This window comes from Haemaphysalis longicornis, unplaced genomic scaffold (assembly GCF_048455015.1).
Source record: "Haemaphysalis longicornis isolate Haplotype H1 unplaced genomic scaffold, Haemaphysalis longicornis Haplotype H1 scaffold_9, whole genome shotgun sequence".
NCBI lineage: Eukaryota > Metazoa > Arthropoda > Arachnida > Ixodida > Ixodidae > Haemaphysalis > Haemaphysalis longicornis.
The window spans coordinates 143692188-143709461 of NW_027526460.1; positions in this window are offsets into that span (position 1 = coordinate 143692188).

The window sequence follows — 17274 nt, forward strand, 5'->3', positions numbered from 1 at the left end:
ACTTTTGGTGGAGATTGCGGAGCAATCTGCGAGCATTATGCCGCCAACTGACCACACCAGGCTACTGAGCTACCACAAAAACCTCCGACTTTTGTTGCCAACCGATATACTGCCCGTGCACAAAAAAATTCCCACTGTTACCGGTGACTTCGTCAGGAACTTGTTGACGTTGTTCCGGTCAGGGTGGTCAAACGAGGGAAACGACCTACGGCCAGGCATCACAGAAGATGTGTACCGGGCAGCAGGTTTGAAACCAATCGCTGTTTTCAACGACACCATTGTGATACCCGTGTCTCTGTACACCATATCTACTTTCAACGCCAGCGATGAGCTAGTGGTTCCCTCGGCTATCGTAGGTGTCCCGCTGGCTGATGCGCTTTGGGAAAACATATTCTCTGAGCATGAATGGAGCCCAGCTACTTCCAAGTTATTCGAAAACTACACCGCTTGTCAGGAGAGCCTCGGGACACTGTTGAAGAAGTCCGTACGAAGATTGCGTGTTCCGCTTCTAAGCATCGAGACGGCTCGACGAGCGGCGGCCAGTTCTTTGTGGCAGAGGCAGTTTGAATCTTTTGGAGGCTGGAGAGTATCTCGTTGCAAGCTGTTTTACATGTTATTCGTCTACCACCACTACTGCCCTACGTATGCGAATTATAAGGAGGAGTTCCAGAAAGAAGCGCAGTACATCGCCTGTCTCTCGGATGACTTCCGCATGGCGTTTAAGTGTCAAACATCGTTGAGCACGACACCGACTTGCACATTAAAACAAGAGAACTAATGTTTCTACTGAAGGCGTTACGATGATTTTCCAAAAAACAATTAAAGTACCATTCAAGGTTTTTTGGTTTTAGCAGTGGTGCCGACTAACTTTGGTAATGATGACCATTAAAATAACAGTGACTCTGACTGTTTGGCCACTTCAGCGGTAAAGCTAGTAGAGACTACCGTATAATTAGCGGCAGCCACAAAACGCTAGCCAATCCGGTGGCTAACTTGCACAGTTTTCTATAATCGGTTTACAGGTGTGATTTGGTTCCATACCGTTCACTTCTTTTCTATCTCCTTTCTTGCTTGGGTGCCCTATAATTTTGTGTTAAGATGCATCACTTCCTGCTTTTTATGGTCAGTAAGGGGTCATGTGGTTATATGGTCACACCCATAAGTGGACGCGTGGCATTTTTGTATATGCTGGTGAAGTTGTTTGTCCTCCGACGCGAAATACCAATTTGTGTTAGGAGCGTTCTGGTACTTTCGGTTTAAATACAGAACGTTGATTTACTTACGCTATTCGCCACTGCAAGTTCCCCTGCAGAGGCTGGAAACATGTCAAAAGAACCAAATATGCGTCGCAAAACATGTCTCCCGCGGAACTTTCGTTGCTGCTGTACTCATATTCGTAGGTTTTGCGTTCATTCCAGAAACCAATGTGATAAGCGTTCATTCCAGAAACCCATGTGATAAGCGGGAGCCTTCGCTCTGGAGGCGAACAGTGTCTGAACATGTCTCCCGCGGAACTTTCGTTGCTGCTGTACTCATATTCGTAGGTTTTGCGTTCATTCCAGAAACCAATGTGATAAGCGTTCATTCCAGAAACCCATGTGATAAGCGGGAGCCTTCGCTCTGGAGGCGAACAGTGTCTGAACATGCAGACCGCTGCTCGTCACCATGTTCTTTAACACCTTTTGCACTCTAATATGATATGAGGAAGAATGCCGGGTTTTAAACAGAACTTGCATTCACCGGGAGATTGCGTAGGGAACATGAGAGCTCCCTTTCTAGAGAGCCAAAAATCTTTGAAGGGCAGTGTTTGTGTGCAGCAGGGCTGGTAGATAAAGTGAAAGCACCTTGCTGCGGCTGTAATGCACTGCTGCAGGTAGGTCATACAGTCTTAAAGGAGCCATTAAGACAAAATAAAACTTAGGTTTAGTGGAAAGACTGCTTAGTCCCGATAACAATGATACCAATATCATCGCAATCTTCGAAAAAATAACGGAAATATTAAAGAAAACTTGTGAATCAGTCGCGACCCCCTAGCCAATTTCCCGCAACTTTTCTATGACGTCACGAACCCTTGTTTGTGTGATTGGCGGCCGCCTAACTGACCTGTCGCAACGACACATGACTGGACGTGTGTAATTGGGCCTCTAGTTCCATTTTATCGCATCAGTTGAATCTTAACCTGTAGTTAACGCACTGAAAATTCTGTTTTATTGTTGGCCCGTATGGCGTCATTCTTGCTCATAACACGTCACTGTGGCGCAAAATTGGAAAGTTTTGAATACTTCTTGCTTTTTTTTCGTTAAAAAACACCTTTGGTGGCTGTAATGAAGCTGAGTGAGATACTAAATTCTAGTTCTTGAAAATTACACGAAGTTGTGTTTTCTCTTTATGGCTCCTTTAAGAAGAAAAAAGTTTATTCTTTGGCGCAAAATTGGAAAGTTTTGAATACTTCTTGCTTTTTTTTTCGTTAAAAAAACACCTTTGGTGGCTGTAATGAAGCTGAGTGAGATACTGAATTCTAGTTCTTTAAAATTACACTAAGTTGTGTTTTCTCTTTATGGCTCCTTTAAGAAGAAAAAAGTTTATTGGAGTGCGTTAGAAAAGGGAATTAGTAAAAACGCTACAGACAAGGGTCCCAAAATCAGTGACTGTACTCAGACCCTCCGTGAGTTAACACCGAAACATGGCATTAACAGTGCAACAATTTAAGATCCTAAAATAATAGCAACGGGGAATTCATTTCCAAAAAATCGCAACAGGGAAAAGTTCAGCACTGACAAACCAAGACTGCCATATCCAGTTCCATTTAGAAATACATACGCAAAAACGTGACAAAATACCAATAACAGGACAAAAGATGGTCTTCTTTGGGCGATTTAAATAACTACACTCAAATAAAGATTTTCACAGCAGGTGGTAAGCTATTTCAAAGGGATATTGCAGAGAAAGTTGAAGTGATGTTGAGGTAATTAGTTTGAAGACATGGTAGTAAAAAGTTTCTATTTGATGCAAACTTTCTGCTTTCAGTGGTTTGCTAAGAAGGTGGGGTTGATAAAATTAAAAGGCATTCATACACGCAAAGACATTGAAGTTATTAACCCTAAATTATATTCAAACAATTACCATTGTTCGGGCTGTGATGGAGCTTCTCCATAACCTGGTCACTGATATGGTGACAGCGCAAACTGCAGAAAAATGCATCGGAAGAAATAGGGTAAAAAGAACACTTTGCATTTCCGAAGCGAAAATTAGTGTTCTCACTAATTGTGTATATAAAGCGGAAAATGTCTGGCAGGAAAGGCAACTTCCACTGACGATGATGATGGTAGTTGGAGAAGTGAAAGAAACAAACGATTCAGAGGCCGGACGCGAACCAGGGCCACTCGAATTGTAAAGCCGGCGTCTGTACAATTGCTCCATTTCTACCTTGTGGAAACTCATTCCAAACGCAGACGACAACCAAAGACTTCGTCGCGAGAAAGCTTCACGCTTAACCAAATTCGTCCTTAGATGAACGGTAGCATGATTTTTTTGTTTGTGGCCTTGTTCGTTGTATTGATGCCACGAGATGCCTTTAAATCGCAGCACCTGCAAATGGCTAGGATCTGGACCAAACAGAGCGTGAAAAAAAAGCTCGATACCTGTATTTCAATTTGTGTCATATTTTAAACTCGCGAAATTGACTGTATGCTGTCGAACTGCATCATTTATCTAGGTCTCTTGGTCGCCGTCACGGAGGCTGTGTTTTGGATGGATCTCGCCAATTTTTGCATTATCGACACGAAGGGGTGTTGGTGCTTCATCACGAGCGGCGAAATCGAGGAAAGCGGGCGCAAAATGTTAACACCGTTCCGTGTCACAGAGCATTAGTAATGACTTCAGTGAGCCTTTACTCACTTCCAGTGGTTTGTTCTAAATGACCGTCGTAATTTGTCGCGTTCTGGCCACTTTGAATTATTTGATATAAATACAGTGTGGACTTACGACTTTAAAGCATTAATATGTGAAAGGACAAGTCAATTCGACTCTCCTCTTTTATCGACAGATAGTTGACTTCCATTATTTCTACGTTCAGCATATTTCAGCCACACACACGGAAGGGTCCAGGCGCGAATTTACACAGACAGCTTGGATGCTTATCGGCTAATATTAATGTTGCCTGGCAGGCAAGGGATGTTCTGACTTATATGCACATGGCACATCAGTGCTAAAAGTGATTATCCTGGGTGGTTGAAAAACTGAGCAAGTGGAGCAGCCAATTGGGGGCGTATGGCAGTAAGATAAATGAACATCTACGTCCTGGTGGATATTACGAATTACTGCGTTTTTTGTCGCGTGACCGGTAGTTTTTTTACAAATTCGGAATTGAATACTTTCCGACACAAGTTTAACTGTATTGATTGGCAGGTGCACGCGATGTGCGCTTTTTAATCACGAATACAACGTCGCACCCTTTGTTTAACAGGCCCGCGGCTTATTTCGGTTCTTGATACATACTTCTCAAAAACAGCTAAACTAGATGCGCACGAGCGCTAAAAGTAACCAAAAATTTGATACGGCGTACGCCGGTATAAGCCCGCCGTGCGCTCGGTGCTTGGAGCAGTTGAATTTCCTGGCTTTATGCCCGTCACTTCACCAGCTTGAGCGTAAAGGATGTCGATATGCGCCCCCGGTCCGCCCCAAGCACGGAGAACAAAAAGCGATGTTCTAAGCCAATTTTAAATTTGCTCTTTAATTGAACGATGCATCTTGACATGTATATATTGGCATAATTAGCGCCTAAAAGACGTCTGGTCGGGGCATATGTTGCATATTCGCGAGCAGAGCCAAAGGGGACGCGGGCCGACAGAAAGTGCATCGCACTCATGCACTGGGGCTTCACCATATAATCAAAAAGCGAGTGGCTCCTGACCTGAAATGTAGTTGCCGTCGTGATGGTATTGCTTCGTGCAAACTTGCACAGTAGGCGTCACTTTTTTTTTCAGTCCGTATATATGTTGCGTTTCATACCGCGCATGTGCTGGGTGTCGCAGACACTTTGCCTAATGCACTCATGGCGTTGGGAGCTTGGAAATAAATATTTAAAGAATGAAAAAGTGATACCTTACCCCCCAATTTAAGCACAAAAAAAGAGTAAAAGGTCGTTCCTGTATGACGCGAAAAAGAGGCGAGCCAAGGTAAAAAACGCTTTCCGTTGCTTGGATCTAACCTGGGTTATTTGCTTTATAAAACCGGCTTCTACGCGCTTGCGTTTATGACGTGATCTGTCGTGCACTCGCCTCCTCGCCAGTTCACGTGCGTTCGCTCCTGAAATGGGAAGCCCAGACGCCGAGTTCGGAGCGGCGGCTTCTACAGGTTCTAGCGCGTGGTAATGCCGTATCCTTTTGGAGACACGTGAAAGCCGGCAGACAAGACGACCCAGGTCTGCCAGTGATGGAGAACTCTCAGTGGCAAGCTCAAAAACCCTTCTGAGGTGCACACAGCCGGTTCTCCGACGAAGTGAGAGCGGCCGCCAGCTTAGCCGTTTCTGCAGCTTTGCAGGACTAGTGGAAGCTCCGCCATTTTTTTTTTCAGGTGTTCTCAAGACTCACCGAACAAGACTATGTCGTCCGCAAATCAAAAACGTCTCAAACAATCCCCATTCATCGGAGCTCTCACTTTTTCATGTCAAATTTCTTGGACACCCCTTCCAGGGAAGCTGTATGCAGTTTTGGCGAGACCGTGTCCCTTTGTTTTCGTTCCTTTTTGTTTGGGTACTTTCACCCTCGCGCATAATTATCGTGCCTACGCATAACTCGTATACTTCATCCCAGAGTCTTGAACCGGGGAGCTGGACGGGTGGCGCCCCCACTTGGCGCTCTCCTCGTTGGTGAAATGAGCCAGTGCAATGGACGTCGCAGCGTTCCGGTGTTTTTGCCGTGTTTGCTTCGGTGCTTTGAATGTTTTGTTCGTGTTGTGAACGGATGTATGCGCTGAAACGCTGTATAGACAGATGTGTTTGGTTCTTAGATGCAGTGACGGCTACGTAAACTTCTCGGAAGCTTCTAAGCTTGGGTATGGGCTACAATGATATGAGCGCTTTTTCAGCCATATACGCTTGGCTACACCTGATCTGAGTACGAATGAAACGACTATTATTAGTATTCATTTCTTCTTTAATGCACTTACAGCTAAATTGGACGCCTTTAATGTTTGGAATCGACTGCATTGACATGACCGCTTTTTGCAGAAGTCTGCGCCTGGCTCCCCGCTATTCGAGTAGCAATAAAACTATTATTAGTAGTATTCATTTCTACCACTTTAAAGTATCTTCACTGGTTTCAATGTCTACGGTTTCCACGCCAGCCTTAACGACGGGAGACTTCGATACGTGTTCGTTGAAGAGAAAGGCACTTACGTGCGAGATCAATTACCGAGTAACCATGCAAACGTCGCGGCAGCTTATATTTTCTTTCTTTCTGTAACCGTGAGCTTTCTGCCATCGGTTTTCGTGAGTGACAGTATGCGCGCCTGGTAGCTGAAGTGGAACTCCCACATTTGTACTGGTCACTTTGGAAAGAGCCAATCTTGTTCTACCACCCAACGGCCAAGCTACAAACCACTCGCCCTCCGCTTCCCAGTTTACCTCCTTGCTGGAATAAAGCCTTGCACCGATAGTTAAAAATTTCGCAGTGCTACCTTCAGCACGTGTATTTTATTGCTCTAGTATTCTGGGCCGAGTACCTAAAAAATCGTGTAATGCCTCGTGAAGAAAACAAAAACGCGTGAGTAGTTGCCTCAAATAGGGGTGCACCAGCCTGAGTCCTCCAGCACAGGCGCATTTCCGCCACGCTGTAAGCAGTTAGTATTTGGGGAGGGGTGCCTGGAAGGGCAAATTAAACAGCAAAATCATCCAGCCTTCCGCCTAACGATGACGATGGCTGAACGCAGACCTTTCTTCGTGTGAAATATAATAACTGGGGTCCAAGTCAAAGACGTGCGATAAAAAGACCAAACTGCGTGCTGTTCAGATTAAAAGGTGAACTAGTCAAAGTTTAAATTCAGAAGGCAAACAAGGAAACCCACTCGAGATATCTTCACGATAAATCATCATCTTCGTTAGACAGAGGGGTGCATGATTTTTCAAGCGTAGGTGGCAGCTTTTAAAACTCGACCGCAGCATTAAGTTGGGAAACTGAGGGCAGTTTTTCGGCACTGTCCTGCCTATCGTCCTTCAGCCATGCAGGTTTTTTTTTTGACAAACCACAAAGGAACTATCCAGAAACCATTGCAAGTCTTATAAAGCAATGCTTTTCCACGACAAGCAGTAACGTTCTGCTATCATGCGGTATTTATTCTGTAAACGATTCCCGATGGCTGTAGTAAACGTATTTCTGTGATGTTAAGCAGGTTTCTACCGTAGTTAATGACATTACAGGGCGAAGACTATCACAATTTCGGTTTTGGAGTGAATCCTATGCGGCATACCCAACTTCATTTTCCGCTGGTGCACGGCGCCGTTTCTTCATCAGCTGCCAAAGGCCAGCGCCTCGGCATTCATGGATCGGCTGCACGCACCGGCTTTGTAGGAGCATTCAGCTGCAATATATTACTCGACACGCCAAACTGCATGCAGGCATGAAACATTTGCACGAAGAAACGGACTCGCACTTCTAGCTTGATTTCTAGCTTGGCGCATTGAGCGTTTTGTCTATTTGGCGCATCGTCTGCTATTTGTAATTATCGAGTATTGGCGTATATCACACACAGGACAGGCCTCGTAGCAAGGCGACTGTACTTTCAAGATTTACTGTGTCAAGTAAGTCCGTGTGGTTATCTACACCGTGCAAACCACCCCGCAGCAGAACGACAGGAAGCCATACAGAAGTACGCTGCGCTGACCGCCACCGGCATTCCACTGACGAGCAGTTCGCCACGGCTAGCGCTGTTGGCTGAAGCATAGAGTTTCTTAGTAAGTATACTAGAGAGGAAACTGAGCCTCGTAAGCCATGTCGTCATGGGGGTTCATGGGAATACATCCTTTTTGACTTGGGCTTGGCATGACAACTGGATTCTTAAGCGGTTTCTTGGGATTTGCTTTCTTCACTATGCATTCACACGTTTACGAGCTACAAGGAAGCCGAAATCCTCCCGTTTCTGTGGTAGCCGTGTTCAGCGAAACAGCAGGCAATGCGTGATCGCACCTGACGTTGCTCATGCCGCAGTCGAAGGACGTATGACTGAGCGGGTAATATGCCGCCGCAAAATTTGTAGCCGACGAAAAGAAACAAAACGAACTTCGACGAAGACAAGATACGGCAGATACGGGTGCTTGTATGCGTCCTATCTTGTCATCGTCCACGACTGTTTAACGCCACGTTTTCATTTTTCTTGTTAAACTAGCTGGCGGTCTCGGTGCACCGGTTCACCACGAAGGCAACGTTTTCATAGGCACGCTCAAAAAACTTTCGAAACTCTTCAAACTTCTTTTTTGAAATAATGGTAAAATTAATAAAATCACAGTCTCTAATGAGTTACCCCCCAAATAATAACATTGTTCGTAACTAATTGGCCTGCGGAACAGCAGGCACGACCGTTCCGGCAAAAATACGGTTTACTTCTCTTTTTCTTAGATTTAAAACAGCCTGTTTTTATTTTCCACTTACATAATTGAACACTATTCTTCTCGTTTTTGTGGCACTTTGTTTAAATTTGCGGTGACTAAAACGTTTCAATCCAAGCCAATGATGAAACTAAGGCGAGCGCGATGTATAATGGCGGTCCATGACGACACAGACGGCCTTGATGTGAGCCGCATAGACGCTAGCGCCAGATTCCTCTCTAGTGTATACTGTAAGAAACTCTATGGGCTGAAGGGACGGTGGTGCCATAGTGAACTAGAATACTTGGGTAATGGAAAAAGCGTCCGCCTCCGAGCACGGCCGGACTGGAGCAGCGGCGAGCGCGCACTTTCATACGGCCTGCGCACCCAAGAAGGAACCAATACAGCAGATTCTTTACAGTGGGGGCGCTTCGAACCAACCCTCTGCCCTTCCATCCCGCCTTTCTGTTAGTCGACGCATCGCCTCTGGCCGAGCAGCTGTGTGTTTTTGACAGTGCGCTTCGCTGCCGGCGGGCCGCTCAGCCCGACCGGAGCGTGAATAGCAGAATCACGTTTAGCTAAGCGATAACCCTATCTCCCTCGACAGGAAATCATTCGCGTCACTGGTCGTGCCCTGTGCGTGTGCAAACCAAGACATCATCCGAAAGGAAAAATAAAAAATAAGAAATGATATTTCAGTCACGGAAAGTGCCGTGTTTATTTGCCTGTCTCACCATTTTCATATAATACAGTCGCTGATAAGATATGAAGGCCTCGCATATTTTTCTTCATGTGCCCCGAGTTAAAATGTTTCTTTCAATTTTTTGATTAGGCGCTTCCGAGTGATAATGTTAGGCTGTTTGACCCAATTAGACCGAAAATTCAGAAGGGGGGAGGAGTCGCCTATTTTAATGATGCACATGTAAATTTACACGGACAGGTATCGCGTGTAGCCACGGCAGGGCTACAGCAGTGGCAAGTGCGCGCGCGCCGCCGCTCCACCTACCCCGCGCGTGCTGTAGGTCAACCGGCGAGGGTTGGTCCGCAGCGACACGAACTAGCGGCGGTCAAAGGTGGGAACTATACCCGAAGCGCAGGCCGTATGAAAGTGCGCGCCCGCCGCTCCTCCAGCCCGGCCGTGCTCCGAGCACGGCCTCCGTGATCGGCTGCCGGCGGCGCGCCGTTGCTCCGGCCGTCCCATTCGGCGCGTCCCCCAGCAAAAACATGTAATGCGGCTAACGCCTGAACGCGCCACGAGATGGCGGTGTTAGCCGATGGTTGGGAAGCTTGCACCGGCTCCCCTGGACGGCTTTGCGGAGCCTTTGTTGCTGCGTTTCTTCGCTGCCGGGATCAGGCAGAACTGTGTTGCAGCTTTATTTTTGTTAAGCTGACCAACCCAACGACCAGGTCATGAAGTCCGCTTGTCTAGGAGCTTCGAGGAACAGCACTGAAACCCAGGTATGTCACTGTGCCGTGAAAAGTTAATCGCGCTGTGATTGTTGCGCTGTGATCAGTGCATGACATTTCGGTGCGGGGACATTTGGGGACGATAACTTTTCGGCGAGCGAATTATCGGGTGCCTGCCTGCTGGAACAGCCGTTATATTTTTATTTCCGCGTAGGGTGGGTTATGGACAACAATCAAGCGCAGTGATTGCATTTTTATACAGGTGCCGTGTTTGATTTTCGGCAGTTATTTTTAGAAATTTAATTTTTGTATATTTCGTGTTTGAAGCCTCGTTCACGGAACACGTGTTATGCAGCCTATTGATTATATGATTTTGCCCATGCTTTTTTTTTATTTACGATAACATATTTATATTCGTTGTTTGCGGCATGCAGCTATTTGCGGCGCGTTGTAAGTCATTTGAAGAACCCGCGCATGTAAGCAGCTGTAAAGGCTGGCCTGAATATTACACTGCTGAAATGGCGTGCAAAATATTGTGAAGCTTTCGGCGCTCCAGCCTGCGAGCACTCGTTGCTCGCAGGCTAGAGCGTGATCTAGATTTATGTGATCGAGAAAAACGACAGCGATGGGCTGAGAAAAAGCTTCGAATAGCTTTCGAATATCCCGAATAGCATTCATTGAAGCGCCGCATCCGACTTTAATTAAAGGATTCAATGCAACTGGCGTTGGTGCAAAATATGGATTTTTTTTTTTTACCGAAATCTCGGCATAAACCATCGTTTGACTTTTACACTTTTTTTTCAGCCACTGCTTGCAAATGTTGGTGCAACTGTCACGGACAAAGCCGCGTACCGCAAAAAACTGCTGCCCAAGCCCCTGCATCGCAAAGTTGTTCGTGTGTGAACTGTTCCGTTTTTGAAGACATGCAGATGCCTTGAAAGTGTAGATTTGTGAATGTAAGTGCAATATAGTTTGTAAATAACTGTTTAATAAACTATGCAGCTCTTGAACGAGTGTGCAGTACACATTTGGTTTCCAACTTTTAGTGTGTACATAAGTGGCTAATGTCCAAAACAAACATGAAAGCTGTCATCATTGCTTAGCACATAGACGTGCTTTGAAATCAGTAATTGAAAATTTAAATGTGCCGGGTATTCATTCCAAAATAGGAAAAATGGGCTTGCCTGTGGCCACCGAAATACGTTTAAGAATACAATGAAATCAGAGTGCACCTGACTAAGTTTTTAAAATTTGTTGCGACTGAAATTGAAACCATATTACTTGCTTAACGCGCATGTGTAGAGCAGATTGCCGCATCCTTGAGGCTATCGCTCAACGTAATCTCCTTAAACGCGTTAATTCTAAAAATAAGACGGGTGCTTTTCTGCCAAACAGGCATTAATTCGAAGGCTAGATAAGAGCACAGCCATCTGTCGTGGGTACGACGCGATCGCGCCCCACGCTCTACTGAATTGCATTATCCATGCAGACTATATAAAATACATAAGCCGGGATAAGAAATACCACAAAATGACATTTTAGCGAACCGAACGTTATTTCGGCGCCAGAAATTTCCCATCGGTGGTAGCGAATATTGTCCGTGTGTCGAGGGCATAAAGCGGCACAGCCCATGTTAAATAAGTCGCATTGCTGCAATCGCAGCTAAAATAAATGCATTTTCAGGTTCTATGAGCCGCTTTGCACCCATAAAATCAGCTATGCTTTCTTTTTGTTGTGATAGGAAGCGCGAAAGTTGACGAAAAGCCATTTCGATGAGCGTTCCAGCATACATGGCTTTCGTTCCAACCATCGGCTGCGCGCGCCGCGGTGCGGCCGCATACGCGGCCACGCCCCCTTTTCAACTTACGCTCTCTCCGGGCGATTGGGACGGCCGGAGCAACGGCGCGCCGCCGGACGCCGATCGCGGAGGCCGTGCTCCGACACGGCCGGACTCATGGAGGAAAGAAAAGGTTAGGAGAGGCCCTGACGTCACATTTGTGAAGCCGAGTGCCGCCATGACTTGAGCCCACTGAGCCCAGCACTCTATCCCATCATCCTTTGCTATCTCCGGTTTGATTTGACTAACATGGCGTCGCCCTGCCCTCCCGCTTCGCAACAAAAACAGCTTCGTCGCTAATTCCTCGGTACGATGTCATGTTCTAAGCTGTTGATTTCGCCTTCAATTTGCCCATTCTAACCCTCACCCAAAGTTTCAATCGAAAAACGGCGTTCGTTTTTGAGATAGAAGGACGATTTTTCAGCTCTTAAGCCTGGCAAAGTAGCGTTTGTCGTCGTCATAGCAACAGACTCGCGGGATGGCGAACGCATACGAGTTAAGGCCGCCTCCGACGGCGGAGTTTTCAAACTGGTCTAATCTAAAAACGTTTGTCGTAGCGAGTGTACTGGTTTGCAAGCGTTGCGAGGCAGCCACATACTAAGCGCCTTAAAAATTTGTCCGTTTTATTTGCCCAAATGTGGCCGCCGCAGTTGTAAACAAGTAAGCAACATTGTCCATGGGCTCAAGAAAAATGACGCCACTTCCTCCACACTTTTCGAAATGCATTGGTATGCTAGGGGCCTCTCCTTAGTTTCTTTCCTCCATGGCCGGACTGGAGCAGCGGCGAGCGCGCACTTTCATACGGCCTGCGCACCCAAGAAGGAACCAATACAGCAGATTCTTTACAGTGGGGGCGCTTCGAACCAACCCTCTGCCCTTCCAACCCGCCTTTCTGTTAGTCGACGCATCGCTTCTGGCCGAGCGCAGCTGTGTGTTTTTGACAGTGCGCTTCGCTGCCGGCGGGCCGCTCAGCCCGACCGGAGCGTGAATAGCAGAATCACGTTTAGCTAAGCGATAACCCTATCTCCCTCGACGGGAAATCATTCGCGTCACTGGTCGTGCCCTGTGCGTGTGCAAACCAAGACATCATTCGAAAGGAAAAATAAAAAAAATAAGAAATGATATTATAGTCACGGAAAGTGCCGTGTTTATTTGCCTGTCTCACCATTTTCATATAATACAGTCGCTGATAAGATATGAAGACCTCGCATATTTTTCATCATGCGCCCCGCGTTGAAATGTTTCTTTCAAATGTTTGATTCGGCGCTTCCGAATGATAATGTTAGGTTGTTTGACCCTAATAGACCGAAAATTCAGAAGGGGTTAAGGAATCAACTATTTTAAGAACGCCCATGTAAATTAACACTGGCAGGTATCACCTGTAGCCACGGCAGGGCTAGGGCAGCGGCAAATCCGCGCGCACCGCTCCTCTACCCCGCCCGTGCTGTGGGTCAACTGGCGAGGGTTGGTCCGAAGCGCCACGAACTAGCGGCGGTGAAAGGTGGGAACTATACCCGAAGCGCAGGCCGTATGAAACTGCGCGCCCGCCGCTCCTCCAGTCCGGCCGTGGCTCCGAGTGAGGCACTTAGTGTCAACCCCACGAGGTGGCGCTCGCGTGCCCCGTTTGAGCGCTTTTTCGCCACTGGAAGCGGCGGGCAGGAGTGCGTCGGGCAGTCTCCGAAGAGCTACAGTGGTTTTTTCGTGTCAAAATAGTAGAGAATGCTAATATTGTACCAAGGTTTTTTTGTGGGAAACGTTTTGTATTTACTGTTTGTTCCTTTTTTCATCACATTTGGCCAACCCAGCAGACCGCGCACGTCGTGCTCAGTCTAGGCTAGCGTGCGGATACTTTTTTCTTCGTTGTTTGATGTTTTTTCTATCGTGTTGTGTCAACTGAGGAATGAGCGGGGTGCTTAAGGCTTTCTGCTTAAGGTCAATGTTTCTGCTTTTTTTTCTTCTTTTTTATTGCTGATTTTTCTATCAAGTTCTGCATACCGAGCAAACAGCGTCGTGCACGCGCAAACATTTACGTTGTTTTTTTACAAATCGTACACCCGAAGCACACATGACAGATGCCTTAAAACTTCAGTCAAGTCAACGGAAAGCGTGCAAATACAGGATTCGCGACCGTAATTCTCAGAAAAGCACCAAGCCACACAGCATCATTTTACTGCGCGATCATTTTAAAACTGCATGCTGTTTCGCACAGCTGTACATCGATAAACATAAAATAATACACCTTATTTACATTTAATTATTTACATCCAAGGGACAAACAATTAAAACAAAGAACCAAGAACATTTAAACAAGTGTGGTTCCTGCTAGGCTCCTTTTACAATTTCCCAAACCAAGATCATGTGCAGCGGCTAGCTGGTGTTGTTTTCCTACAAGGATCATGTGCACCGACTCAACAGTGGGGAGATAATGTCGTTGTGTCATCTTTTTATTGTTCGCTTTCCATACTGTAAATAATTACCACATGTGTGCGCTCACCCACGCATGTCCAACGAACGTGTGGAGCGCTTAACTATAGCAGACTATAGGAACACGAAGGGAAAAGCAAAACCGAAACCACATGTGAGTCGAAATGCAAGTGCGAAATAGAAGCTCGGTGCGCTTGAAGCAAGAACAAGTTTCGAATTAGTTCCACACGAAAGCGTCAACTCGCCGGAGCGCGCGAGCAACGCCAAATGAGTCCCACCAATGCGAGCAAACGCAGCGCGTGTGAGAAAACACACAAAATAACGGAGAAGGGAAGCAAATAAATAATGCAACCCGCAGCGTTCATTTTCGGCTGTATTCGAGGGGCATCAGTTCTATTGCAGTGTAAATGCATCCCTGGTGCGGCGAATGCGCGTTGCAATAGCTCTGCGAATGCTATTAATAAGGTAGCAAGGTTCGTATGGTAAAAGTACCGCTATGCCGTGCGCATGTACTATTTGTTCGTTTTTTCAACACATTTGGCCAACCAAGCAGACCGCGTGTGTCGTGCTTTAGTGATCGAGGCTAGCGTGTGGATACTGTTTCTTCATTGTTTGCTAATGTTTCTGTCGCATTTTGTCAGCCGCGGAAACAGCATGGTGCGTTAGGCAGGCCGACTTACGGACATTTCTGTTTTTAAATGCAGAGCATTTCAGTAACTCACGATGTCACCCGCGTTGGCGTCCGTAGTCCGCACGCTCACTGCGCATGCGCGTCGAGTCGAGGCGAAAGCGAACACATCTCTCGCGAGGGGCATTGGATTGGATTCGAACACTCTCTCGCGAGGGGCATTGGATTGGATTCGATTGGATTGGCTTGGATTGGCTTGGATTGGATTTGGATTGGATTGGATTAAAGTGGATTGTGTTGGATTGTGTTGCGTCATAGCCGCGGCACGTTGCGTCATAGCCGCGGCCGGCAGACGCGCTTGGGCCGGCGCATGTGCAGTACTCTCTCTTCCGCGGTTTCCTCTCCTTCGGGCGCGCTGCGCATATAACCGGTGTGCCGTTCTCCGGCCAAGCAACATCCGCGGTTGGCTCCAACACCTAGAGTCCACGCCGCTTTACAAGTACGCCAACGTCGTCGACTGGGACCGGCTTCCGCAGTCCCCTCAACGTATATAAGCGGCGGAGCGCGCGTTCGGAATTCAGTCAAGGGCGTCTTTGCATGGCTTACGCTTGACGTGACGCTTTGCTTGACTCGAGTAGATGCGACGTATTTACTCGAGTTCCCCCCGTGGGAAGATGCGGGCGGCTTTTTTAATTTGATCGCGCTTTATTTAAACATTTAAATTTTTCAATTAAAAATTAATTTTTTTTAATTCGATCGCGCCCGCAAGCCACAATTCCTAGGCCCGGCCCGAACCCGACAAATTTTTAAATATAAGCCCGAGCCCCGCCCGTACCCGGCAAAATTTAATAAAAAAAACCTGAGCCCGTCGGACTGTTTTGTAATATCAGCCCGCCTTCGAAAGACTATAAACATGAGTCCGAAAAAATTTGGCCTTTTCAACCTGAAAACGTAACCATAAAGCGAGTATATTGGACTTACAATTTTTAAACTTGGACCGAGATTTGTAAATATATATCCGGACACAGAAAAAGGAATTTTGGAGAATATCGACGAAATATATTTTTAACAAAGCCACAGTGACTTCGCGATTCGATTTTTTTTATTTACCCTAATTCATTGAGCTAACTTTTTGGTATCAACAATCACGAATTTTCGGCGCATGACTGCCGGGCTTCAGACACTGCATGCATGCGCCCGGGCCAGCACGGCACGAAAAAAAAATTCTTGAAGGCCGAGCCCCACTCGGTCCCGAGAAAATGCGTCCCACCTTGCCCGGGCCATTTCAGTGCCCTAATCCACCCAATACACATGATATGCTTTTAATAACTTCACTCCAGGCAGCGAAAACGATCAACATTAAAAACTGTAATCTCAGAAAAGCACCATATGGCGCACTTTATACCGGGATCATTTTAAAACTGTACAGTTCTGTGGTACGCTGGCCATTCAATAACATAAAACAATTACCATATTACGAATGCACAAGTTCATTAAGCGCTGCCCATGTCTTGCAGACGCAAGATATTATAAAACAGTTAGGAATTCAACAAATAAAAGCAGGGTAAAACAAATCGCCAAAACCCCTACTTTTCAATATTGCCCTCATCGGCCTGCCTGAACAACTGGCGTCAATCCCCGACTTACACCATGGTCTTTACGCCGACGATATCACGGTGTGGACCGGTGTGGGCTCGGTCGGGGAGATGCAGGACCGTCTCCAAATGGCGGCTGATACGGTGAACAAGTATGCTAAGAACTGTGGACTCTCGTGCGCCCCAGAAAAATTAGAACTGCTCCTAGTGCGCAGTAAAGGTGGTAGGCGAGCCGATGCACCTTCAATGCACATCATGCGGGACGGTGCCACCATCACCCCATCTCCGCAAATCAAAATTCTAGGCATGATTTTCCAAGCATATTGCGAAAACACCACGACGATAGGGAATTTGGAACGCACGAGTAGACAGATTGCTCACATGCTTCGTCGGATCACGGTTAAAGGAAGAGGCATGAAGGAGGCTGACACACTTCGACTTGTCCAGGCATTTGTCGTCTCAAGGTTCTCCCATGTGACGCCCTATGCTTTACTAACGAAGACTGAGAAAAACAAGTTGGATACGCTCTTGCGTAAGGTGTACAAACAAGCGCTGGGTTTGCCATCCTACACCTCCAACGACTGTCTCCTCAAGCTTGGGCTTTACAGCACTGTGGACGAGCTGATTGAGGGCCACCTGCTCAGTCAGCGCTACCGGCTATCAAGGATGGATCCGGGCAGGCCCCTTCTACTGAGACTGGGAATGAAAATCCATGATCGCCCTTTGGAATCCACGGAAATAATCCCTGGCGAACTACGCCGAAACATCACAGTGGCCCCCTTGCCAAGAAACATGCACCCGC